We start from the raw sequence: 25,350 nt of genomic DNA, 5'->3' as shown, positions 1-25,350 counted from the left end.
AAAAAATCACTGGCATATACTTACACATCCTGATGGTATAGCGGCCATAGTTGGCTCAAGACCCCATATGGCCACAAAACATGCCAGGAATCTTAATGACACCCTAGTCAGAGTTTGTCTGAACACCAAACAGGAATTGGCTCATGGACCTGCCAAGGCTGAAAGGAATGTATCCCTGCGTCCACTGCAGGATGTGTGGCTATGTTGATCACTCTAAGTCTTTCACCGACTCTGAAGGATTACACGAGTATGAAATCAACAGTTTATTAACTATGCTAAAATGAGGGTCTTCTACATTATGAAGTGCCCATACAAAAAGCTGTATGCAGGTAAAACCAAACATCAGTTACGGGTAAGATTTAGTGAACACCTTAAGAGCATCAAGCAAAAGGAGGATACCCCCGTAGAACAACACTTTACTTAGTACCATGGTGGATTTCCCCTCTTTCTCCATCAGATGGTGCCATTTGAGCATACTTGTTCGTTTCGCTGCACATAGGGCGGACTGCTTGGGTATGACTTCCCGACCAGAAGAGGGGAGCGGCATTGGTGCACGCATGCCTCTCCCCGTTCGTCCCGGGGCTTGTGCGGGTAGGCGCCACCCGTCCCCCCGGGACAATGCATCTGGTCGGCGGCATTCCGGAACAGTACCGGACGCGGCACCTCACTGCGCATGCGTTTTGTACGCGTGCGACGCGACGTGCCGACGTCACGCCGGTGCGACGCTACTGCGTACCTTCCCGCCATGTTGGGAAGGTCACTTCCGGAACGCCGAGGGGACCACATCCGGTCGGCCTATATGGCGACCAAATGAGGATATGGTTAGACAGGTGGAGTTTCTAATTCGATTCAGCTAATTGAACGACATATGGGATATTTATATCCCACCTCTTCACACTGGCAATTCACTCTGCTTACTACAGGATAGCACCAACACTGACTTTAGGTGCAGGGCAAGTCACTGGATTATTTTACTGAATGCTCTACTACTCTCCTTACTGCCTATATATAGCTCTGCTTGCAGGAGCTTAATACTATCTCTTGTTTATTTGCAGATAAAAGGTCTTTTCTGTCCCATGACAGTATAAGCATCTGAGGGGTTTGATTGGAAAGTTCATTATTTCTAATCAACCAATATGGCGACCAAATGAGGCTATGGCTAGACAGGTGGAGTTCCTAATTTGATTCAGCTAATTGAATGACACATGATTTATATCCCACCTCCTCACACTGGCAATTCACTCTGCTTACTACAGGATAGCATTAGCACTGACTTTAGGTGCAGGGTAAGTCACTGGATTACTCTACTGAATGCTTTACTACTCTCCTCACCGCTTATATATAGCTCTGCTTGCAGGAGTTTAATACTATCTCTTGTTTATTTGCAGATGAAAGGTCTTTTCTGTCCCATGACAGTATAAGTATCTGAGGGGTTTGATTGTAAAGCCCACTATTTCTAATCAACTACTATCTCCATTATATTGCCCCTTTTTGGCTCTGCTACATAACGTGCACTTACTTGATATTAACCACAGGTATATATACCACCTTTTCCACACTTACTTTTGTTACGCTGGGGCACCTTGGACACCAGAACATGGTGTATTCTTATTTTACTTTTCACCATCTTACTTTCACCACCAGTCACGCTGGGGTATTAGATTTTGCACATGCTGTGTCTTTATTTTACTTATTTTCTTCTTTGTCATCTGGCGTTGTCTGTCGTTGCTGACTCATTACTGGGCACTTACAATGATCTTTAGCTTTTATTATCATCTGCTTAAACTCTAATCGTGTATGGTATGCTACACTCAAGTAGTGTGGCTTACCTCTGTATCTATATACCCGACATACTATATGTAGGTATATTTTCTGTCCCCCTATACAGGGGGGACAGCCCCTGAATAGGGATTTTTCATATATATATACATCCTTATATTTTCTTTTGTTTTTATTGTAGGTTGTCCCCCTCCCGACTTCTGTCTACCCATACCTATACCCTCCTCCACTATTTTATATTGGAGGTAGCAATAGTGATGTGATCCCCTGTAAGTTATTTATCCCTTGAACTCCGTTCCCTTGCTCTCCCTTTTCGGTAGAGCATAGCGACCAACTTCAACTATGCAGGTTTGGCGCATCTGTGAAGGATATGGGAGAAATGGCGGAGCTTATTTCTGTCTTTCAAAGAGGATCTCCTACGTGAATGATATAGGTAGCTATCATGCAATGTATACCAACTGACTGTTAATTATGTAACCATGCAATGTTTGGTGTATATTCTGCCCACAGCAGATTATTTCTAGTAAAGTACAGTGCACCATATATGGATATGTATTTATGTTTGTCTTCCTTCTTTTACAATAGATAAAAACCTTCTGAAGAAGACCCCCGAGAGGGTCGAAACGCGTAAAGGGTCCACATTATCTATTTTTTACTGTATTTACAGTGGCATTATGGTCTAGGCATTATAATTGTATTCTGTCTATCCATGTAATATCATATATTTTTATTCACATAGTGGAGCTCAGTCCCTGACTACTGTGTCACCTGTTCAATCCTCTTTTTTACTAATAAACATTTGTATTATTAGTTTTTTGCCACATGTCAGTATTTATTTCCATATATACATAAACTAGCCTCCACAGGTAATTTACGCTGTTAAAAAACCCCACTTTGGGGATACTTTCGTTTTTTGTTTTCAACATACCAGGGGTGATCAGCGCCCTCTGACCCTGCATAGGGGTGTTACCGTCCATTTTTTCTAGTCTTCTAAAACCCGGGTGGTTAAACACCCTTCCCCATTCGGTAACATACAGAGGTCTGGGCCATGAGCTCTACTTGGTTTAGTACTATTTGAATTTGGCATTTTTCGGCTATTGTCGATTGTCTTTTGTTGTCAACACGAATAGCTTCCAAGGCGATAATTGGAACAATTTTGGTTTGGGCCTCAGATATAGCCCCTCAAGGCACCTATAAAGTTAACTTACCACACACGTGCAAATGTTCACATTTTTATAGGTGCTCCACTAATTTTCTAATAGGATGATTATATTGATTATCCTTATTTGCTCCTCTTTGCACCTGATGGGAGTATATGTGCATATATGTGATACAGTAACGTAGTATGTATATATGGCCTCACCATCCGATAACCAGCTTGCCATATTCTGTACATTCACCAGTAGATGATTTTCTTATGTATACCCAGTTTACCTGTGAATGATATATTCATTATGAAATGTTTTTGTGCTATTTTTATATTTATTTTTACTCCTGACATGTTGCTATTAAATATATTAATATGTCCTTTCACATATTTTTCTATACACTTTATGACGGTTAAGCTCGTGTGCATTTCCCCTCTTTCTCCATCAGATGGTGCCATTTGAGCATACTTGTTCGTTTCGCTGCACATAGGGCGGACTGCTTGGGTATGACTTCCCGACCAGAAGAGGGGAGCGGCATTGGTGCACGCATGCCTCTCCCCGTTCGTCCCGGGGCTTGTGCGGGTAGGCGCCACCCGTCCCCCCGGGACAATGCATCTGGTCGGCGGCATTCCGGAACAGTACCGGACGCGGCACCTCACTGCGCATGCGTTTTGTACGCGTGCGACGCGACGTGCCGACGTCACGCCGGTGCGACGCTACTGCGTACCTTCCCGCCATGTTGGGAAGGTCACTTCCGGAACGCCGAGGGGACCACATCCGGTCGGCCTATATGGCGACCAAATGAGGATATGGTTAGACAGGTGGAGTTTCTAATTCGATTCAGCTAATTGAACGACATATGGGATATTTATATCCCACCTCTTCACACTGGCAATTCACTCTGCTTACTACAGGATAGCACCAACACTGACTTTAGGTGCAGGGCAAGTCACTGGATTATTTTACTGAATGCTCTACTACTCTCCTTACTGCCTATATATAGCTCTGCTTGCAGGAGCTTAATACTATCTCTTGTTTATTTGCAGATAAAAGGTCTTTTCTGTCCCATGACAGTATAAGCATCTGAGGGGTTTGATTGGAAAGTTCATTATTTCTAATCAACCAATATGGCGACCAAATGAGGCTATGGCTAGACAGGTGGAGTTCCTAATTTGATTCAGCTAATTGAATGACACATGATTTATATCCCACCTCCTCACACTGGCAATTCACTCTGCTTACTACAGGATAGCATTAGCACTGACTTTAGGTGCAGGGTAAGTCACTGGATTACTCTACTGAATGCTTTACTACTCTCCTCACCGCTTATATATAGCTCTGCTTGCAGGAGTTTAATACTATCTCTTGTTTATTTGCAGATGAAAGGTCTTTTCTGTCCCATGACAGTATAAGTATCTGAGGGGTTTGATTGTAAAGCCCACTATTTCTAATCAACTACTATCTCCATTATATTGCCCCTTTTTGGCTCTGCTACATAACGTGCACTTACTTGATATTAACCACAGGTATATATACCACCTTTTCCACACTTACTTTTGTTACGCTGGGGCACCTTGGACACCAGAACATGGTGTATTCTTATTTTACTTTTCACCATCTTACTTTCACCACCAGTCACGCTGGGGTATTAGATTTTGCACATGCTGTGTCTTTATTTTACTTATTTTCTTCTTTGTCATCTGGCGTTGTCTGTCGTTGCTGACTCATTACTGGGCACTTACAATGATCTTTAGCTTTTATTATCATCTGCTTAAACTCTAATCGTGTATGGTATGCTACACTCAAGTAGTGTGGCTTACCTCTGTATCTATATACCCGACATACTATATGTAGGTATATTTTCTGTCCCCCTATACAGGGGGGACAGCCCCTGAATAGGGATTTTTCATATATATATACATCCTTATATTTTCTTTTGTTTTTATTGTAGGTTGTCCCCCTCCCGACTTCTGTCTACCCATACCTATACCCTCCTCCACTATTTTATATTGGAGGTAGCAATAGTGATGTGATCCCCTGTAAGTTATTTATCCCTTGAACTCCGTTCCCTTGCTCTCCCTTTTCGGTAGAGCATAGCGACCAACTTCAACTATGCAGGTTTGGCGCATCTGTGAAGGATATGGGAGAAATGGCGGAGCTTATTTCTGTCTTTCAAAGAGGATCTCCTACGTGAATGATATAGGTAGCTATCATGCAATGTATACCAACTGACTGTTAATTATGTAACCATGCAATGTTTGGTGTATATTCTGCCCACAGCAGATTATTTCTAGTAAAGTACAGTGCACCATATATGGATATGTATTTATGTTTGTCTTCCTTCTTTTACAATAGATAAAAACCTTCTGAAGAAGACCCCCGAGAGGGTCGAAACGCGTAAAGGGTCCACATTATCTATTTTTTACTGTATTTACAGTGGCATTATGGTCTAGGCATTATAATTGTATTCTGTCTATCCATGTAATATCATATATTTTTATTCACATAGTGGAGCTCAGTCCCTGACTACTGTGTCACCTGTTCAATCCTCTTTTTTACTAATAAACATTTGTATTATTAGTTTTTTGCCACATGTCAGTATTTATTTCCATATATACATAAACTAGCCTCCACAGGTAATTTACGCTGTTAAAAAACCCCACTTTGGGGATACTTTCGTTTTTTGTTTAGTACCATGGTGGACAACCCACTGGCCTGAGAGTTAAGGGGTTCTTTGCTTTGAATTGGACTAATCGTAGAGGTGACTTTGACACAGTCCTACTTAGGAAAGGAAAGTCCTGGATATTCAGGCTAGGCACTTTGTCACCTAGAGGTTTAAACAATGAGTTAAGTCGCAAGATTTTCCTTGAACGTAAACACCATACCTGATTGTCTTTGTACTAATCACCTTAACGTATGACCTTATCCTGTGCATATCCACTGTTTGAATATAGGATACTTGATCTGCACACTTCTTTTCCTGCCTTTTAATAGCTACAATATTATCTATCACCACTAGATGGTCTCAAAATGAAGTTACAATGTAATTGATGTTAACTGGGCACTTGACACTTTACTTTCAAAATATTTTATTTTATATTAAAGGCACTTACATACGTAAAACAGTACACAAACTAGCAGCAGCAGGGAGGGCCTGCTGTCACAATGTAAGTAAAGAAAACATGAGACATTAGTGAAAAACAGACAATATCAGGAGTGTACAGTCGGCAAGCCCTTCCTTATCGAGGGGCTACATTAATAAGAGGTAAACGGAGGGTGTCCCCCCCGGGAGAGCCCACCAGGTCGAACTATTAGGGTAACTCCCAGGAGCCCCCATCCCGACACCCCTAATAGGGAACTTGCTGTGCCAGGATGAGGGAGTGTCCTCCCAGGCCCCTCCCTCGCAGAGGGGAGAAACAGTCGGAGGATCGTCTGCAGTGGGTACCGCAACATTAAATTGGACTGTATGGTGAACCTGTCAATTACAGCTCTGTTGAGCAAACCAAAATCTTAGAACGACTAGAAGGACAGAGAAGAGAAGAAAGAAGGAGAAGAGGAGAACAGAGGGGTCGGGGAAGGTAAGCTATGTCCTGAAAGGGTGGAAGGATATAGCGAGGGAATGTTTCGCATTCAATGTAAGAATGGGTGCTTTAGGGGTGAGGTCTGGTTCCTAGGGGAGGGCCTGGGGGTACCCCCGGCAGCAGAGAGATTCCCATGTAACGGGCCCAAGGGTCCCACACCTTTCGGAATTTAGGTGTGGTGTCTGACAGAATACCTGATAGTTTTTCTTGGGACATTATCCACGATATCTTCCTCTTAACTGCGAGGAAGGAGGGTTTGGGTTGCTTCCATGCGGAGGCAATCGCAATTTTGGCTCCTAATAGAATAAAATAAGTTAGTTTCTGAATGTTACCAGACATCAAAGGAATCGGGGTGTTGAGTAACGCAACCTCTGGAGTTCTCGAAACCCGGCAGCCTGTGACTAAGTAAATCAAGTTGAAGATTTTAGTCCAGAACGAACGGAGTCTAGGGCATTCCCACCAGATGTGGATCATGGAGCCACGAAGTTGGCACCCCCTGAAACATAAGGGATTAGCCGTGGGATATATTCTGGCTAGCCTTACTGGAGTGAGGTACCACCTGGTTATCAATTTGATGCTAGCCTCCATTAGTGAGGTGTTCTGGATCCCACGAAAGGATCTGGCTAAGGCCAGCTGCCAGGATTCGAGACTACCAGAGGTCTGGAGATCAGATTCCCAAGCCGTCATATAGGGGGATTTACCCGTTGGGGAAGTGAGAGCCGTGTAGATCACTGAAATACCACCCCTCTGCTCCCCGACTCCACCACACCAGGCTTCATATTCAGTAAAGGGAGGAGGAAGGGGTTTGTTTTTCCAAAGTGAGTTCAAGAAGTGAGATATTTGTTGGAAGCGGAACCTCTCTGTGTTTGGTAGCTCTAAGTGTTCGATACAATAAGCTAGGGAAATCGGACCCCTGGAATTAAAAAAGTGACCTATCCGGTATAGTCCCTTGTCCAACCACCATCTGAAGGCCTCAATGTTCAGACCGGGGGGAAAGTCATGATTACGGAACATGTGAGCAAGGGGTCTTATAGTGGAGACTAGGGAAGGCTCTTTGCGAAGGCCGTCCCATAGGGCACAGGAGTGAGAGAGGGATGGGGACATGATGGGCGGCCTGGCTTTGGGCGGGCACCATAATAAAAAATCTAGTGTATAGGAGGGTACCGCACAGCGTTCTATGGACTGCCAGTCCGGTTTCTCATATTTGGAGTAGATCGAGGAGAGTTGGGCTAGGCGAGCTGCAAGGTAGTATTTGTGGAGGTTAGGCAGACCCAGCCCCCCTCTGCGTCTATGCAGGAAGAGCGTGTTTTGCGGTAGACGGTATCCCTTATTACCCCAAATATATTTCAGTATTTTGCTTTGCAGAGAGCAAAGGTGGTCCTTCCGAACTGGTATTGGCAGGGCTCGAAAGTAGTAAAGGATTTTGGGGAGAAGGGTCATTTTTATGGAGTTAATCCGGCCAAGCCAGGATAATTCATGTTTAGACCATGAGGAGAGGTCAGTTTCCAGCTGTCTGTATAATTTGGGGTAATTGTGGGCATATAGCATCTCTATTTTAGGTGTGAGGGAGATACCCAAGTATTGGATGGCAGTTTCACTCCATTGGAACGGAAAGGATTGTTTGAGTGAGAGGACTTGGTGAGTGGGGAGAGAAACATTCAACGCCACAGACTTGGAGTAATTAACCCTCAAGCCTGAGACCTTGGCAAAGTCGTCCAATACCCGGGATAAGTTGGGTAGGGTTGTGAGGGGGGAAGTGAGGAACAACAGTATGTCGTCCGCAAAGAGTCCACATTTGTGCGTTTGACTACCGCATTGGACACCTCTAATGTCTATATTGTGGCGGACTGCGATCGCCAGTGTTTCAATGGCTATTGCAAATATGAGGGGGGATAGGGGGCACCCCTGTCTGGTCCCCCTGGTGATGGGAATTGGCTCGGAAAGGTATCCCTGCATTCGAATTTGGGCCCTCGGCTGGGAGTATAAGGCCTGTAATAAGCCAAGGAAGCGAGCCCCAAATCCCCACCTGTCAAAGAGCTGGAAGATGTACTGCCATGAGACCGAGTCGAAAGCCTTTTGAATATCTAAGGAAAGGAGGAAGCCAGATTGTCCGGATCCCCCTTCCCAATTAGACTGCAAAATGGAGATAATATCGATCGCCCTCCGAATTTGATCAGGTCCCTGTCTGCCGGGAATAAAACCAACTTGATCCTTGTGGACATAGCGTCCAATAAAGGAGGCTAACCTATTGGCCATAACTTTCGTAAGAATTTTGAGATCATTATTAATAAGGGAAATCGGTCTGTAGTTGCTGACATCTTCCAAGTTCTTGCCAGGTTTGGGGATGACCGTGATATACGCCGTGTTAAGGTGGGGATCCAGGGGGTCTCCATTAGCTTTATGGTTACCGAGATTGGCCAGGTGGGGAGCTAGTGTGTTGGCAAAGGCTTTATAGTAAGGGATCGAAAGGCCGTCGGGACCAGGGGTGGAGCTTTTTTTAAGAGTCTTGATGACTTCCAGTATCTCCTCTGTCTGGAAGGGGGCTTCCATAACTTGTTTGTGAACGTCCGATAAGGCCGGGATGGGCAGACCCTCCAAAAACTTTGGGAGGAGGTTATCTTTGGGGGGTGGGGAGCTACTGTAGAGAGAGGTGTAGAATTTCTGAAAGGCATTCAGAACTGTGACCGGATTAGACGTGGGCGGGAGTCCCGCGCTTCTGATCCGAGGGAGGGTGCTCAGCTTGGTTCTAGGGGAGAGTCTATTGGCCAGGAGAGTGCCTATTTTATCCGCCTGTGAGTAAAATTTGTGGCCAGCCCACCTAACTGATTTTTCAGCTTTCGTGGTGAGGGCGAGATTTAGTTCTAGGCGAGTCCTGTCTAGTATGGCCGTGGGGGTACGGAGGGGGTCCTTTTTGTGAAGAGCTCTGAGTTTAGAGTATTCCTCTTCTAGCTTCAGGATGGTTGATTGCCTTTCCCGTTTTATTTGAGAACCCAATTGCATGAATTTTCCCCTAATGTAAGCTTTGTGCGCCGCCCACAGGGTCTCGGGGGAGACATCAGGAGTCGCATTAATAGAAAAATATTCCTTCAATGCTTTGTCGAGATCTATAACTCGTGATGGCTCCGAAAGGAGGGATTCATTTAACCTCCAATGCCTAGGATGTCTCCCACTCGAGCCCCCCAGGGCCGTCACAATTACAAGTGAGTGATCTGAGATCACTGTGTCAGTGATGGAGGCTTTGAGCATCCTGGGAAGGAGCGAGGAGGGGACAAGTATGTGGTCTATGCGTGCATATGATTGGTGAGGCGCTGAGAAGTGAGTGTAGTCTCTCTTTGTGGGGTTTAATTCCCGCCAGACATCGGATAGCCCATGAGCGTGTAGCAATTTGGCAATCCGTAAGCTTGCCTTTGTGGGCCTGGTTAAGCGGGGACGTGAGGGGGAGGATTTATCAAGTCCTTGATCAAAGGCGACGTTAGAGTCTCCTCCGACAATAACCGTCCCCTCTAAAAGAGGTGCTAAGGTACGTAGCATGGATTCGAAGAATTTGGCCTGACCCGTGTTTGGGGCATAGTAGGAGACCAAGGAGTAAAGTTGGTCCCCCACAGTGCCCTTTACAAGTAAAAATCTGCCCTCCGGATCCGCTTTTTCAAAACTCTTATTGAATTTGCATGTTTTGGCCATCAAAATGGCCACCCCCTTGGTCTTGGATTCCGCGTTGGCTAAGAAGAACTGAGGGAAATGGGCATGTAGGTACTTGGGACTATACCGGATAGGAAAGTGGGTTTCCTGAAGCAGAATTATATCTAGTTTCAGGGATTTGTAGTAATCGAGGGCTTTTCTCCGTTTGATGGGGGAATTAAGACCCTGAATGTTGTGGGAGGCTATCTTAAGCCTAGCAGCCTGTGGATCAGCCATGGAGCAGAGGGGGAGCCCAGCATCTGAAAGCGACCTCACTTACCCAATCTATAGCTGGGTTCTTGGTAAGGGCATTGAGATCGGTGGCCCGAGGATGTCTCCCAGGATACCATGTCGACTGGGTTGGCTCAGCCCAACCTGAGGAGAAAAAAAATAGTGTCATGCAAACATTCAACGGGGGAAGCTTACCATCAAGGGGGAAGAGAAGGGGAGAAAGGGCAAGGAAAGAAAGGGTTCCTGAGAAGAGAAAGAGGAGATCAGGGCAGGAGACACCCCCCGAAATCCCAAGCAAACACAATGAAGACAACCGACCCATAAGGTCAGGAGTCCCGACCCTCAGACGCCTGGGAAAGGCCGAGGGAGGGAGAGTTACACATGTGGTCCCTCGCGGAACTGGGGACCCCTAGTCGGGTAACTACCCGAACTGTGAAAACAACTTTAAATAGCAATAACATAAAAGCAGCAATATACATAAAAAGGAACTTTTCTTTTGAGGCACGGCTAAACATAATGCCTAGAAGACACTGGGGCTAAGAAATGAACGCTGTTCTTAAGGCATAAGGAAGGATGGTACATCCAGGGGGGGTGCTGAGGAATGCAGCCCCCTGGGAAATCCTCAAAGCAACCTTAGGGCCCATTTCGAGGGTATGTAAACCAAAACAAAACAAAAAAAAAAAAAAAAAAAAAAAAAAAAAAAAAAAAAAAATATATGCGGGGTTACGGGCAGTCCAGTAGATGGACAAAGTACTGCATAGCGTCCCGGATTATTGGAGGCAATGGGGATAAGGGTAGAACAAGGGTAGCACAAGTCCTAGGCAAGGGGAGGGCAAAAAGGGTTGGAGGGCCAAACTTTCCAAGTTTGGGGAGCAGTCCTCCGGCCCTCTCCAGGTCCTCGGACGGTCAGTCACAAAATGGAGAGAATGATAATGGGACTGAAAGTTGCTCAGGTGGGTGCATTATCCTTGACCTTCTTGGCTCTTCCGGAGGTCCATAACGGGGATTGTGGGCTGTTAGGAGTGGGTCGTTTGTTAGATCCCTGGCTAGGGTTAGAAGTGTCCATGTCAGCTTCTTGAGAGATGATTTTCAGCTTGGTGAGGAGCTTTTCCCCCTCGGGAAAAGTGGAGAAGGCAAAAGACTTCCCTTTGTCCGTGAACCTGACCGCAAAAGGGAATGCCCATTTGTATTTTATGTCTTTGTGGGACATTGCAAGCAAGAGGGGTTTTAGAGCTCTTCGTCTCTGTATCGTGGAGGGGGAGAGGTCCGCAAAGATCTGAACCTGGTGTCCCTGGTAATTGACGTGTTGCAGGGATCTGGCTCTCTTCATGAATTCTTCTTTCACCGAGAAGTGATGTGGCTTGGCCAGAACATCTCGCGGGGTGCCATCCTTCCTAGGGGGGCCGAGGGTTCTATGGACCCGGTCAAGTTCAAGCTTGGTAGCTGGGATGTCTGGGATTAGCTGTTGAATGAGGTCTTGCACCGCCCTGGACACATCAGTTATTGATTCTGGAAGCCCGCGAATTCTGACGTTATATCTGCGTGACCTATTTTCGAGGTCATCTATACGGGCCATGGCTATGTCCAATTGCTCCTGTACTGAGTAGATGTGTCTGGAGTTTTGGATGGATCTGGCTATGGTATCCTCCATTTTATGTTCGATCGTTTCGATCCGGGAGCCTAGGTTAATAAAATCGGCTTTCAATTCCCCCGTGATTTGCAAGGCAGTTTGGGAGAGGCCCCTCTCTAATAATTCAGAGAATTTGCCAAACAGGGCATCCATGTGGGAGACTGGGTCTGTATGAGCAGCCTCGTGGGGGGCCATGGCGGTCTGGGTAACTCTGTAGGTCCCCGCTGGGGAGGGAGAGAACTCCTGGATGGTGCGTTCCAGCAGAGAGACCGTGGAGGCCGGGGACGGTGTGGCTTCCTTGGGGAGACCCCTGGGGTTGCCTGGGGTGGCGTGGAGAGGAGGAAAGTCTGTATCTGACCTGAAATCCACTGTGCCTGCGGATCTGTGATCCTGAGACAGGAGCTGTGCTGCGGTGGCCATCTTGGATTTCTCCCTCACGTCCAATGAAGCGAACAGCGGGCCGAGATTGCGTTTAGCCAGTCCACCGGTCATTCAGAAATGTGCCCCAACACTTCGGGATTCCGCCCCTATAACTCGGGAAGCGGAAGGGTAGCCGTGCCGTGCGGTAGGGGTTCCGTTGTTCCGCGAGGCAGCGGAGCTTTAGATGATCGCGGCCATCTTGGAAGCCTCGCGCATGCGCACCGGCACTTGACACTTTAAAAAGATGGAGATACTGAATGGCATATGTTATGACAAAGCACACAATCTCATGTGTGAAAAGCATTGGCGTAGGCAGCGCCCCATGCATTCCAACAAGCGTCCGGCTCAACATCAGCCACCCCTTCCGAATTGACTGACTGGATAAATCTGCCCCAGGCTACCTCATGAGCCCTCTAAATTGATGCAGCTGCATCCGACCAGACTTGCTAGATTGCCAACTAACAACACGAGGATATATCAACACGCTGACTGCAGTGATTATGAAGGGAGACTCCCATGTATCACCACAACATCAGTGAACACTACAAAGCGGTGAGAGTCAACCTCCTTTGACTAATCCTAAACTGAGCCCTTAGTGCTGTGTTATACCCTTGCAATAGAGGACTGAAAAGCTCACAAAGGTGTATCCTGCATGCCCTACTGACAGATATCCTCACCACTGATTTGGCCTGAACTGTCACGAGGACATAAAGAGAGTAAACCCATTTCATGCTAACAAGACATCAGCACATTTAGAGCTCAGGCTTATCCAAGTTATTTACATCTTGACACATGCATCGCTGCACAGCTGGTTCTGACGACACCAAAAATGTGTGGTACTCGACTCTGTGAGGTTCATTCATTTGCTGTATTTCCACAGCTTCTATTGCACAAGCCTAATCCCTGGACATGCTAGATGTAGAACCCAGAATATATTTATTTATTATAATTTTTCACTTTATCCTGGATTAGTGATCGAGTAGTACCAGTCCCTCAAATTTTGTAGATGCATGGATGTGTGTTTGTGTGTGTGGGCCCCAGGTATTTGTGCCATTTACTGTGACAATGTTGTAATTTTGTGTGTATTTTAATCTGGGTACATGGGGGGGGGGGGTTATTTCCACTCGATTGGTGCAATTGTCACCATAAGTGGGTTATTTACACTGGCTTTTTAATAAAGTTTTTTTTTTTTTATATACCGTGGTTGATCCTCCTTTTTGCTATGCACCCAGAGACATCTCTTTATTTTCCGCTTTTTCTGTTTTGCATATAAAGCAGTTATACCAGCATGATAGACATTCCTAGGGAGCGTACTGGTAGCAGAGGGCTAGAGGGCTGATAGAAGTGAGTAATGAAACTGGAGATTCCCAACAAAAACCAGGCAACCTCAACCTCACAGTAGTACCATCAGGGAGCATTGAATCCCATGTGTGGGTGTCCAAAGTACTCATGGTCCAATGTTTGTGCTCCCCTCCGGATGAATAATGTCCGCTCTGCTGTTCCCAGCAAATACAGCTCTTCTATGTATAATGAAATCCTGCTAGGAGTCAAATGCTCTGCGCTGTGCACTGATCAGCTGTTCCAGTCGTGTGTAGCTGGCCCCTCCAATCTCCTGTGTGTGATTGAGTCCTACTAGTTTCCTGATACTCCACTGCTGTGCGCAATGCGCTGTTCAGCTGATCCAATCATAAGTGGCTGGTCTCTTCAATTAACTCATACACAGTCAGCTGAATGAGCCACAATGAAATACTAGAGCTCTCTGTTAAATGGAGTGGTCAGGCCAGATGAAAAATGAGGGGGAGAAAATCCCTGCGTCTGCGTCTACATGTTTCGATCCAGGAGGCGGAACTTCGTCAGAACATGTCAAAAGTATAACCAGGCCTTAACAGCCCAGAAATGTATTATATATATATAAGAAAAGCATGTTGCGGCTACCAGCACCCATAGTCTTATGTAGTTACATGACCATAGTACTCTTTGGTGACTCCTGCTTGTATTATCCTTTATTGTAGGGGGCACCAAATATGCATAATTGCATATGGATAGACATTGAACAATACAAATGTGTATGGAGCTTAAATGTATTGTGAGGTATACAGAAAACATACAGATACTAGACTATAGTTGGGTTTACACTATTGCGAATTGGATGCGGGTTTCCCTACATCCATTTGACATGTCTGGAGATTGAGACCGGCTCTCAATGGAGCCAGTTCACACATCTCCAGAGTGGTTTCGATGCAAATTGCACAGGAGTCCTGTGCATCCTCTGGTCCATTTCAGGTTCAACTTCAGCCACAAATTCCAGCCAAAATCGGACCTGAAACGGTGAACAGGCATGCACTGGACCCCTGCTGTGAGCCAATCTGTTCAGCAGTGTGAACTCAGCCTCACTCAGAGCTTACATAAGGCTCTATTTCCTTGTACCCAGGGATGAACAGAGTATTGAAGGAGCAAAAAATGTGTATGTGTGGCTGGAGAGAGCGGCATAAGCAAAACACAGGTTTGTTTTAAGGTTTACAACTGGTAACTGTCAGCCACTGTTAAAGCCCAAGTCTAGTTTGTGTTTCCTTTTAAAATAGTTGACCACTGATTTTAAAATGATAAATTCAGCTTTTGCTTCCATACTTACTTCCTCTCTGACACTGTTCTCCACAGACTCATCTGCGCAGCGATATCGTTCCAGTCTCCCTTTAGGCTGAAATAATGTCAGGGTCATTTAACCCACTACTCGGAATGCAGGGCTTTGTGGACCCAACCATAAAGGAAGTTATCAGCACAGTGCCCTGGATCCATGAAATAATGATGTAGTAATCCTTTGTGACAGTATCATGGTAGTGACATTCTCTGCATTATCGAGGATCACATGTCACTGGCATAAAGAAAACTTTAAAAAAAAAAGGAGAGTATATTAAAAAAAAGTCTGCCTAAGGCCTTCTCAAAGCAAACACCTAAAGAAGGTAATATTTATTTTTCATTATTTTTTAGGTATGCTGCAGGAATGGAAACACATAAGAAACATGTAGTGGACTTTTCTCAAGTTTGACTGCAAAAGTGGAAATACACTTTATGCATATATTCCTTGAGCACTTTTTGAAGCTATGTAAATGGATACTCCACACGGTGGTTTCTGTTAAATCATTTTTTTCACAACCCCTCCCATACAAAAAAAAATGCATATAGAAGAATTGTATTACATTTGTTTTTGGTGCTGAGCTGCTGTGTTGTCATTATTGCTACCGTTTTTTGTTTTTTTGTGCGTTTTTATGCTGCCTGTTTCTTGATCCTAATCTTATAGGGTTTCATTGTGTTTATGCAACATTGCTTTTGAATAAATCTTTGAGTTTTTTGTGATATTTCAAGGACAGTTTACATACATTGCATACATGGATCTTTGAAATCTGAAAATGTGTGGCTACCTTAGAAGAGTTGTCAAAATTTATAAGGTCCTATTTTGTCCAGTCTTCAACAATTACAAGGCCAAACATTAGCCAAAAGGGTCAACTATAAATAAATGCCACATTAGAAATATTTTAAATCGAATGTAATTATTTTATAATGTATTTATCACAAATAAAATAGTATTTTTTTTTTCTGTAGAAATGTCTTTGCAAGGGAAACTTCTCCCTTCTTTGGTTTCAATACTTTCTAGAAAACTCAATCATTCAGATATCCATGTGTGTTGATATGGCTATTTGTAGTGATTTTTATACCATAAATATGGAATAACATTTTTAAGACCATGTATTGTTTTTACAAGCTAGACTTCCCCTATTCATATGCTAAAATATCTATTTGGACAGGTCCATAAGCTCAGGGCAAGAAGTAATGCTATAGGAAGTAGGTGGAAAGGAAAGAGAACTTAAAAAAGACAAGTGTTAAGGAACCCAATAAATTGGTAGAAGTTTTTGCAGGACTTTGGAGAAGGAACAGTCTGGAGAGATCCTGGTTAAAAGGAAGAAGACTCCATCACCAGGATGAAGTTAAGTAACTGTTTTGTATATGTTTATTTGCTAAGAAGGATAGATAGCTTGTCCACGTTTTAGGCATATTTTTTGATGCTTTGTATGCAGGAAATTATTTTTCCTACAAGCGAGTACAGCATTTTTCTTTACTAAAGCAAATTAATTAACACCATTGAGGTTGTTATGCTTCCTTGATTTTACTGCAAAGTAATCTTAAAGGGGTTGTAAAGGTAAAAGTTTTTTCACCTTAATGCATTCTATGCATTAAGGTGAAAAAACATCTGACAGTGCCGCCTCCCCCCCAGCCTCCCGTTTTACTTACCTGACCCCTGAAAGTCCCGCGCTCGCCTCCGACATCCTCTTCACCGCTCAGCCTGGCCGCTGATTAGCTATAGTGGATGGATTGAAAGCAGCGCAGCCATTTGCTCTCGCTGCTGTCAATCACATCCAATGAAGTAGTGCGCCGGGGGCGGGGCCGAGTGATACAATGATCAGCTATAGCCACCGGCTGTATCACGGGAGTGCTCCCGCAAGTACTTCTCACCATGCGAGGGAGCTCGCTTGAACGTGTGAAGTACTTGCGGGGGAAGCGGACAGAGATATCCTGATTATCAGGCAGTTTTTTAAATACTTGACCTCCGGGAAGTTTACCCCCCCTTCATTTTATATATATATATATATATATATATATATATATATATATATATATATATTTTTTTTTACTTACTGCTATAAAAACTATCCAATAAAAAAAAATGAAAACATCAAATTTCTTCATAAATGTAGGCCAATATGTATTCTGCTACATATTTTTGGTAAAAAAAATCCCAATAAGTGTATATTGATTGGTTTGTGCAAAAGTTGATTGCTGTGTACTTACAAACTATGGAATATCTTTATTATAATTTTATATAATTTTATTTTATTTTTTACTAGTAATGGCAGCAATCAGTGACTTATAGCAGACTGCAATATTGCAGTGGACATTTTCACACTTACTGAGACTATTTGGGGGGCAGTGACAATAACGCAGTGATCAGTGCTAAAAAAATATGGACTGTTACTATACTAATGACACTGGCTGGGAAGAAGTTAACATCAGGGGTGGTCAAAGGGTTAACTGTGTGCCTAGCCAGTGTTTTATTATACTGTGTGAGGTGCTTTTATTAGGGGAAGAGATGGAATTTATTAATCCCCATGCAAAGCAGGGACACAAAATCCATCCCATCCCTCCTGCCTTGTTTACATAGATATGTAGATAGGTAGATTGCCTTTCTGTCTCTCTGCCTAACTTCCGCTGTGTGTAATTACACATGCATGTCTTCTACCTGGAAGAGTTAAATCATGCATACCAAATCCGGCACACATCCTGTAGCAGTAAAATTGCTATAGGGCAGATCTTGAGTGGTTAATGGCTTTGGAACATTGTATAGCATTGACATCTACAATAAATATGTGTTCATACACTCTGATCCATGTCGCTGCTAATTTTGTATCAAACCTTTTTTTTTTCACTATGGAAATCCTAATTTTCTATGGCATAGCTAACACACTCAGTGATTGAGTTTATGTAGTGTTTCATGAAAGCAGGCAGATTGCTAGCAACAACAGCACTACATTTACCTCTATGGCTTAGCTACAAATCGCTGAAGGAAAGTGATGTGTAGTAGCGAATACTACCACAATGATGTAACACAAGCTTGAACTATATCAGTGAAAATCTGGTTCCCAGTAACAAATCGTCAGTGGCTATAGTGTTTATCTTGCTAGCTACAAATTGCTGCTTTTCCCTGGCACTAGCAATTTGGAGCAGTAATTAATTGCTGCTACAAAATGTCAAGTTTGACATGGCCCTTCGTACCTCATAATGCTTCCACCATGCATCTCTCTTATTAGCCATAGTATAAAGCTGTGTTACATTTAGTTGTCAAATGAAATGTATCTCATTTTAAAAATTATACATAATCTACCTACCATTCTGAGATATACAGTAGCTGTTGAATACCTTGGAATGTTTAAAGTGTTTGTGAACCCATTTGTATAAGTCTATGCCAGAACTTCTATTAGAGCTTGGCATAGCACACTATGTATGTCATGTAAAAAAACAAGCAGTGTAAATACCGATCTCCGATTTCAGCTTTCTTCAGGCTGGTCACATGACTCATGGCCACTTTCCAGCTCCAATGGATTTCTTCTGTGGGTTGAGCCATGATCCCTCTCTGACGCCAGCCGGGGAGATCACGTGGCCGCTCAGGTCCTCCCGTCTCATAGCTGCAAAGTGGCCGCAAGTCACGTGACCGGCCTGAAGACAGCTGAAAATCGGTATTTACACTGCTCATTTTTTTTAAATTATTTACACAGTGTGGTATGCGAGCCTCTAATAGAGAGGCTGGCAGTGACAATTGTAGTTTTTTTTTCTAATAATAGCGGTGGGGGCGGGGCTGAGCGGAGAGAGACAGAGAGAGGGAGATGACCACAGTGGTCATGACTCAGCAGTCATGATTTTCATGGTCAGTATAGAGAGGGCATACAGGAAGTGACAGGTTCAGGGAGGTTTTTAACAGTTTAGAGAGGGCAGATTGCATAGCACAAGCACCGTGCTGTTGAATCTGCTTTAACCACTTGCCGACCGCCGCACGACGATATACGTCGGCAGAATGGCACGGGCAGGCATAAGGGCGTATATATAAGTCCCTGCCTTCCCGCGGGTGGGGGGCCCGATCGGGCCCCCCCCGGTGCCTGCGGTGGTCGGCATTCGTTCGGGAGCGATCCGGGATGAGGGGGCAGCCATTCATTCATGGCCACCCCCTCGCGATCGCTCCCGACGAATAGAAATGCTCCACGACATCACTTCCTCTCCTCACAGGAGAGGAAGTGATGTAATCTCTCCTCCATGTCGGTATTTTTCGTTCCGGCACCGAGGAGAGAGGATCGGTGAGTTGCACCAACACACCACACGTACAGTAGAACATGCCAGGCACACTCACACCCCCCTTTACCCCCCGATCACCCCCCCAATTACCCCTGCCCCCCCCCCAGTCACAGTGACACCAATTGCATTTTTTATTTTTTTTGCATTGGTGTCATTTGTGACTGTAATAACTGTTAGGGCAGTTAGGGTTAGCCCCCTTTAGTTCTAATGTGCCCCCTAACCCCCCCAATAAAGGTTTAACCCCGTGATCACCCCCCGTCGCCAGTGTCACTAAGGCTGGGTTCACATTGCAGCGGTTTATGAGAACGAATGTGATTCGCACCGCACTGCAGTGCAAATCACATCCGATCTCTGTGCGATTCGAGTTCAGCCATACAGATAGTATGGCTGAATTCGCGCCGCACCCGCCGCAAATTCGCACGGGACCCTTTTTTTGGTCCGCAGCAGAATCGGATCGCATGGGTGTTCACACCATGCGATCCGAGTTTGCAGATCGCACTGCGATATGCGAACTGATCTGGGGGTGTCATTAACATTTCACTGACACTCCCAGCAGTTCGCATAGGGCAGTGCGAACTGCCGCCGGGAGGCATGCGATGCGGGAACCCGCTGCGGATTCGTGGCGTTCCCGCATCGCTCCAGTGTGAACCCAGCCTAATAAGCGATCATTTTTCTGATCGCTGTATTAGTGTCACAGGTGACGCTAGTTAGGCAGGTAGGTATTTAGGTTCGCCGCAACTTTTTATAGCGCCAGGGACCCCCATATACTACCGCATAAAGCCCCCTGATTGCCCCCTAGTTAACCCTTTCACCAGTGATCACCATATAACTGTTACAGGTGACGCTGGTTGGTTAGTTATTTTTTTATAGTTTCAGGGCACCCGCCATTTATTACCTAATAATAAAGGTTTAACCCCCTGATCACCCGGCGGGTGTCATTTGTGACTGTAATAACTGTTAGGGCAGTTAGGGTTAGCCCCCTTTAGTTCTAAGGTACCCCCCTAACCCCCCAATAAAGGTTTAACCCCGTGATCACCCCCCGTCGCCAGTGTCACTAAGGCTGGGTTCACATTGCAGCGGTTTATGAGAACGGATGTGATTCGCACCGCACTGCAGTGCAAATCACATCCGATCTCTGTGCGATTTGAGTTCAGCCATACAGATAGTATGGCTGAATTCGCGTCGCACCCGCCGCAAACTCGCACGGGACCCTTTTTTTGGTCCGCAGCAGAATCGGATCGCATGGGTGTTCACACCATGCGATCCAAGTTTGCAGATCGCACTGCGATATGCGAACTGATCTGGGGGTGTCATTAACATTTCACTGACACTCCCAGCAGTTCGCATAGGGCAGTGTGAACTGCCGCCGGGAGGCATGCGATGCGGGAACCTGCCGCGGATTCGTGGCGTTCCCGCATCGCTCCAGTGTGAACCCAACCTAATAAGCGATCGTTTTTCTGATCGCTGTATTAGTGTCACAGGTGACGCTAGTTAGGCAGGTAGGTATTTAGGTTCGCCGCAGCTTTTTATAGCGCCAGGGACCCCCATATACTACCGCATAAAGCCCCCTGATTGCCCCCTAGTTAACCCTTTCACCAGTGATCACCATATAACTGTTACAGGTGACGCTGGTTGGTTAGTTATTTTTTTATAGTTTCAGGGCACCCGCCATTTATTACCTAGTCTCACTAGTGTACCCCTAAATTTAGGGGTGTCTACTTTCCAAAATGGGGTCATTTGGGGGGGGGTTTGTGCCATCTTGGCATTTTATGGCCTTCAAAACTGTAACGCCCTTAGAAAGCCTGAAGGCGGTGCTTGGTTTTCGGGGCCCCGTACGCGGCTAGGCTCCCAAAAAGTCCCACATATGTGGTATCCCCGTACTCAGGAGAAGCAGCAGAATTTATTTTGGGGTGTCATTTCACATATGCCCATGGCATGCATGAGCAATATATCATTTAGTGACAACTTTGTGAAAAAAAAAAAAAAGTTTGTAATTTTCCCGCAACTTGTGGCAAAATATAAAATATTCCATGGACTCAACATGCCTCTCAGCAAATAACTTGGGGTGTCTACTTTCTAAAATGGGGTCATTTGTGGGGGTTTTGTGCCATCTTGGCATTTTATGGCCTTCAAAACTGTAATAGGTAGTGAGGAGTGAAGTCAAATATTTACGCCCTTAGAAAACCTGAAGGCGGTTCTTGGCTTTCGGGGCCCCGTACGCGGCTAGGCTCCCAAAAAATCCCACACATGTGCTATCCCCGTACTCAGGAGAAGCAGCAGAATTTATTTTGGGGTGTCATTTCACATATGCCCATGGCATGCGTGAGCAATATATCATTTAGTGACAACTTTGTGAAAAAAAAATTAAAAAAAATTAAAGTTTGTAATTTTCCCGCAACTTGTGGCAAAATATAAAATATTCCATGGACTCAACATGCCTCTCAGCAAATAGCTTGGGGTGTCTACTTTCTAAAATGGGGTCATTTGTGGGGATTTTGTGCCATCTTGGCATTTTATGGCCTTCAAAACTGTAATAGGTAGTGAGAAGTGAAATCAAAAATTTATGCCCTTAGAAAGCCTGAAGGCGGTTCTTGGCTTTCGGGGCCCCGTACGCGGCTAGGCTCCCAAAAAGTCCCACATATGTGGTATCCCCGTACTCAGGAGAAGCAGCAGAATTTATTTTGGGGTGTCATTTCACATATGCCCATAGCATGTGTGAGCAATATATCATTTAGTGACAACTTTGTGTAAAAAAAAATATACATTTTTTTTTTGTCATTATTCAATCGCTTGAGGCAAAAAAATAAAATATTCAATGGGCTCAACATGCCACTTATCAATTTCCTTAGGGGGTCTACTTTCCAAAATGGGGTCATTTGGGGGGGTTTTGTACTGCCCTGCCATTTTAGCACCTCAAGAAATGAGATAGGCAGTCGTAAACTAAAAGCTGCGTAAATTCCAGAAAACGTACCTTAGTTTGTAGATGTGACAACTTTTGCGCAAACCAATAAATATACAGTTATTGACTTTTTTTTTACCAAAGACATGTGGCTGAATACATTTTGGCCTAAATGTATGACTAAAATTGAGTTTATTGGACTTTTCTAATAACAAAAAGTAGAAAATATCATTTTTTTTCAAAATTTGCGGTCTTTTTACGTTTATATCGCAAAAAATAAAAATCGCAGAGTCAGTCAAATACCTTTAAAAGAAAGCTCTATTTGTGGGAAGAAAAGGACGCAAATTTTGTTTGGGTACAACATTGCATGACCGCGCAATTACCAGTTAAAGCAGCGCAGTGCCAAAGTGTAAAAAGACCTCTGGTCATTTACCAGCAAAATGGTCCGGTCTGAAAGTGGTTAAGAGACCAGGATATAATTTTTTTTTTTTTTAGGTTAACAAACACTTTAGACTTAACACTTAAGTTTACATCATTCCAAAAATAGTGTAACACTCAGCCCTTGTACACATGGTCAGAGATTCCGACGGAATGTGTCCTATCGGACCGTTTTGTCAGATATTCCGACTGTGTGTGGTCTCCATCGGAATATCCGACGGACCAACTTTTCCAACTTGCCGGTAAAATTTTCCAACAAAATGCTCCGATCGGACATACTCCGATCATGTGTAGCCTACTCCGACGGACAAAGTGCCACGCATGCTCAGATCAAATTCCTAGACCAAAGCTATTGGCTACTAGCCTGAACGTAGTCCCATCGTAATGAAATAATGTCATCACGTTATGTACAATCGGATTTTCAGACAACTTTGTCCGACCGTGTGTATGCAACAGTTCCGGACAAAATCTGTCTGACAAAATCCAGCGGATTTGGTTGTCAGAATGTCCGACCGTGTGTACAAGGGCTAAGCAAACACATATGATAAACTTCTACAATTATGTATAGCATGTGTACACGTATTTTTGCTACTTATATTAAAATTGGTCTTTTGTATCGATAAGAGAACACTTATTTTTAGCAATCTGCACTGAATTTGGTTTTGACACCCATGTGAACATATTTTTAATGAGATTGGAGTTTTGAAGTTCTGCATTTCCAAGTGTAGCAAGGCAGTTAATAAGTTGCCAACATATATAAGTGCAAAGCTGATCTGTCTGTAATGCAATTCAGACATACATACTTAAACTTTACATCCATGCTTTGACTGCACTTGAATAATGTAGAACAGGTTTTATACTTGATTTGTGCCCTGGCTAATGGCAAGGGATCTGTGAATATTCCGTGCTTTCTTAAAAGTGATGTGACTTTTTATAAGCAGCAGCATATCAGGGATTGCACTTTTAATGCATTCTCGAAATCTGGAAGTGAATATAAACAGGAGTGACAGCAAGCCAATAGCTGGCAAGAACTGTGTAGTTTAAAACAGCTTTGCATCTTGCAATAAAAAACTACTAGAATAATCATCAAAAATGTTAGTTGAAAGGCCGAACGTCAGTTCCCCCCAAGGCGGTGGAGACTCCAGCTTGGATGCATCTGTAGTGATGTTTTATTGATTAGTCTCTGGCCTTAAGGCACTTTAGCTAAAGCCCCTGGAAAAATCTTGCTTTCCTTCATTACCATTGGAAGCGATTGATCGGTGACTGCAATAAGAACTTGGCAGGCTTACTTGTGATGTTTTCATGATAACAAGGAGAGCATCTTGAATTGGATAGTGTAGAGAGGGAAATGACTTGTTGCGATTGCATAACCAGAGTTGGCACTGCAAGTCTGTGCCAGGCTTCATGCAGTGCTAAATGCCAATGCTGCAAATAGGACATACAGGTGTTATACTGCAGGGCATTGGCAATTTCATGTTGTGACATAATGTATGCACACAACATCCTGCAGCACAGTCAGTATCTGGAATCATACCGATCAACAACTGACAATAGGAAAACATGTAGATGAAAGTTTATTGAACTTTTCATACCTAGACACCATACAAATTAACACACTTTGACCTATTTTTTTCTAATAGTTTTCTCACATAAAGGAAAAAAATCCTAAATACAGTGTACCATGCTTTGGCATTTTATTCTTAAAAAAGGAATCTGGAGGTTTTTTATGAGGTTCTTTGTAATATACCTTATATTAGGCTATTGGGTTATGAGCAAAAAGATTTAACCATGTTACTGCCTTGAATAGAAGAGTTGTGCCAGCACAGAACTGCTTGCAGCAGGCCAACTATGTAACCCTGGGCTTATTGCAGAAGGATCCCCTAAACTTAGCTATTTTGTGAATAACTGTGATCAGCCGTTTACAAGTTGGTAATCCCAGACATTAATAAAAAAAAAAGTGAGCTCCTTTCCCTCCATCCCTGAACACCCCCCACCCCACAGTGTGCTCTTTCTATTGTTACCATTACTTTACTGCTTGCAGTCTACCTTCTTTGTGTACCCTCCAAAGTTTACTGTCTCTTCCATTCCATAGGAAAGGTGCACGTAACGTTTACGTGCTACGTTACGTGCACCTTTCCTATAGCTAGCAGCAGCCGGCGGATGTTTTTATACACAGAGCGATCTTTTACTCTACAAATGTGAGTAGGTTTTTCGTATTTAAATAAAGCAATTGTTTGTACATACTACACCATGGATGTGTTTCTTCCCTCAATGCATATACCAATGGAGACAATATAAACTGAAGAGCGAACATCTCCCCAGCGCACCAGCAGCAGAGACCAGATAGCAGCACAGTGGTTCATACTGTGAAAGCCCATCCAACCCCATAGGGGTATAAGTTCTGGTGAGAGCATTCACATTACCACAGCACTGAGTGGCGCACCGGGGAAGATTGTTTTCTCAGCATTGAAGATATTGGCACTTTTTGCACTTGTCACTTTATTTCACTGATTCCTGGGACATTGTTATATGGGACATTTTTTCAGTGACCCTAGGACGTGTACTTGAAAGTTTTTTCACGTGCAATGATGTTAGCACAATAATTTCAAATTAATTTTTGTGTAATAGTTATATGTAATTTAATTTATA

The 25,350-nt window shown here is 44.1% G+C and overlaps 2 long non-coding RNA genes across 2 annotated transcripts; both read left to right on the top strand.

Moving 5' to 3' along the window:
- Positions 1–460: 460 nt before the first annotated feature.
- On the top strand, positions 461–2,005 carry LOC143984366 (uncharacterized). The gene is made up of 3 exons (XR_013274812.1): positions 461–1,286; positions 1,389–1,535; positions 1,961–2,005. It is a non-coding gene; the product is annotated as an uncharacterized LOC143984366 (long non-coding RNA).
- Positions 2,006–3,294: 1,289 nt separating this feature from the next.
- Positions 3,295–4,923, top strand: LOC143984365 (uncharacterized). Its single transcript, XR_013274811.1, has 3 exons — positions 3,295–4,204; positions 4,307–4,453; positions 4,879–4,923. It is a non-coding gene; the product is annotated as an uncharacterized LOC143984365 (long non-coding RNA).
- The last annotated feature ends 20,427 nt before the right edge of the window (positions 4,924–25,350 follow it).

The sequence above is a fragment of the Lithobates pipiens genome, unplaced genomic scaffold, assembly GCF_037356315.1.
Source record: "Lithobates pipiens isolate NorthernLeopardFrog02 unplaced genomic scaffold, aLitPip1_a1.2 Scaffold_16, whole genome shotgun sequence".
In the NCBI taxonomy this organism is placed as follows: domain Eukaryota; kingdom Metazoa; phylum Chordata; class Amphibia; order Anura; family Ranidae; genus Lithobates; species Lithobates pipiens.
The sequence above is the reverse complement of the archived record's forward strand: the minus strand, read 5'-3'. Positions and strand labels throughout refer to the sequence as shown.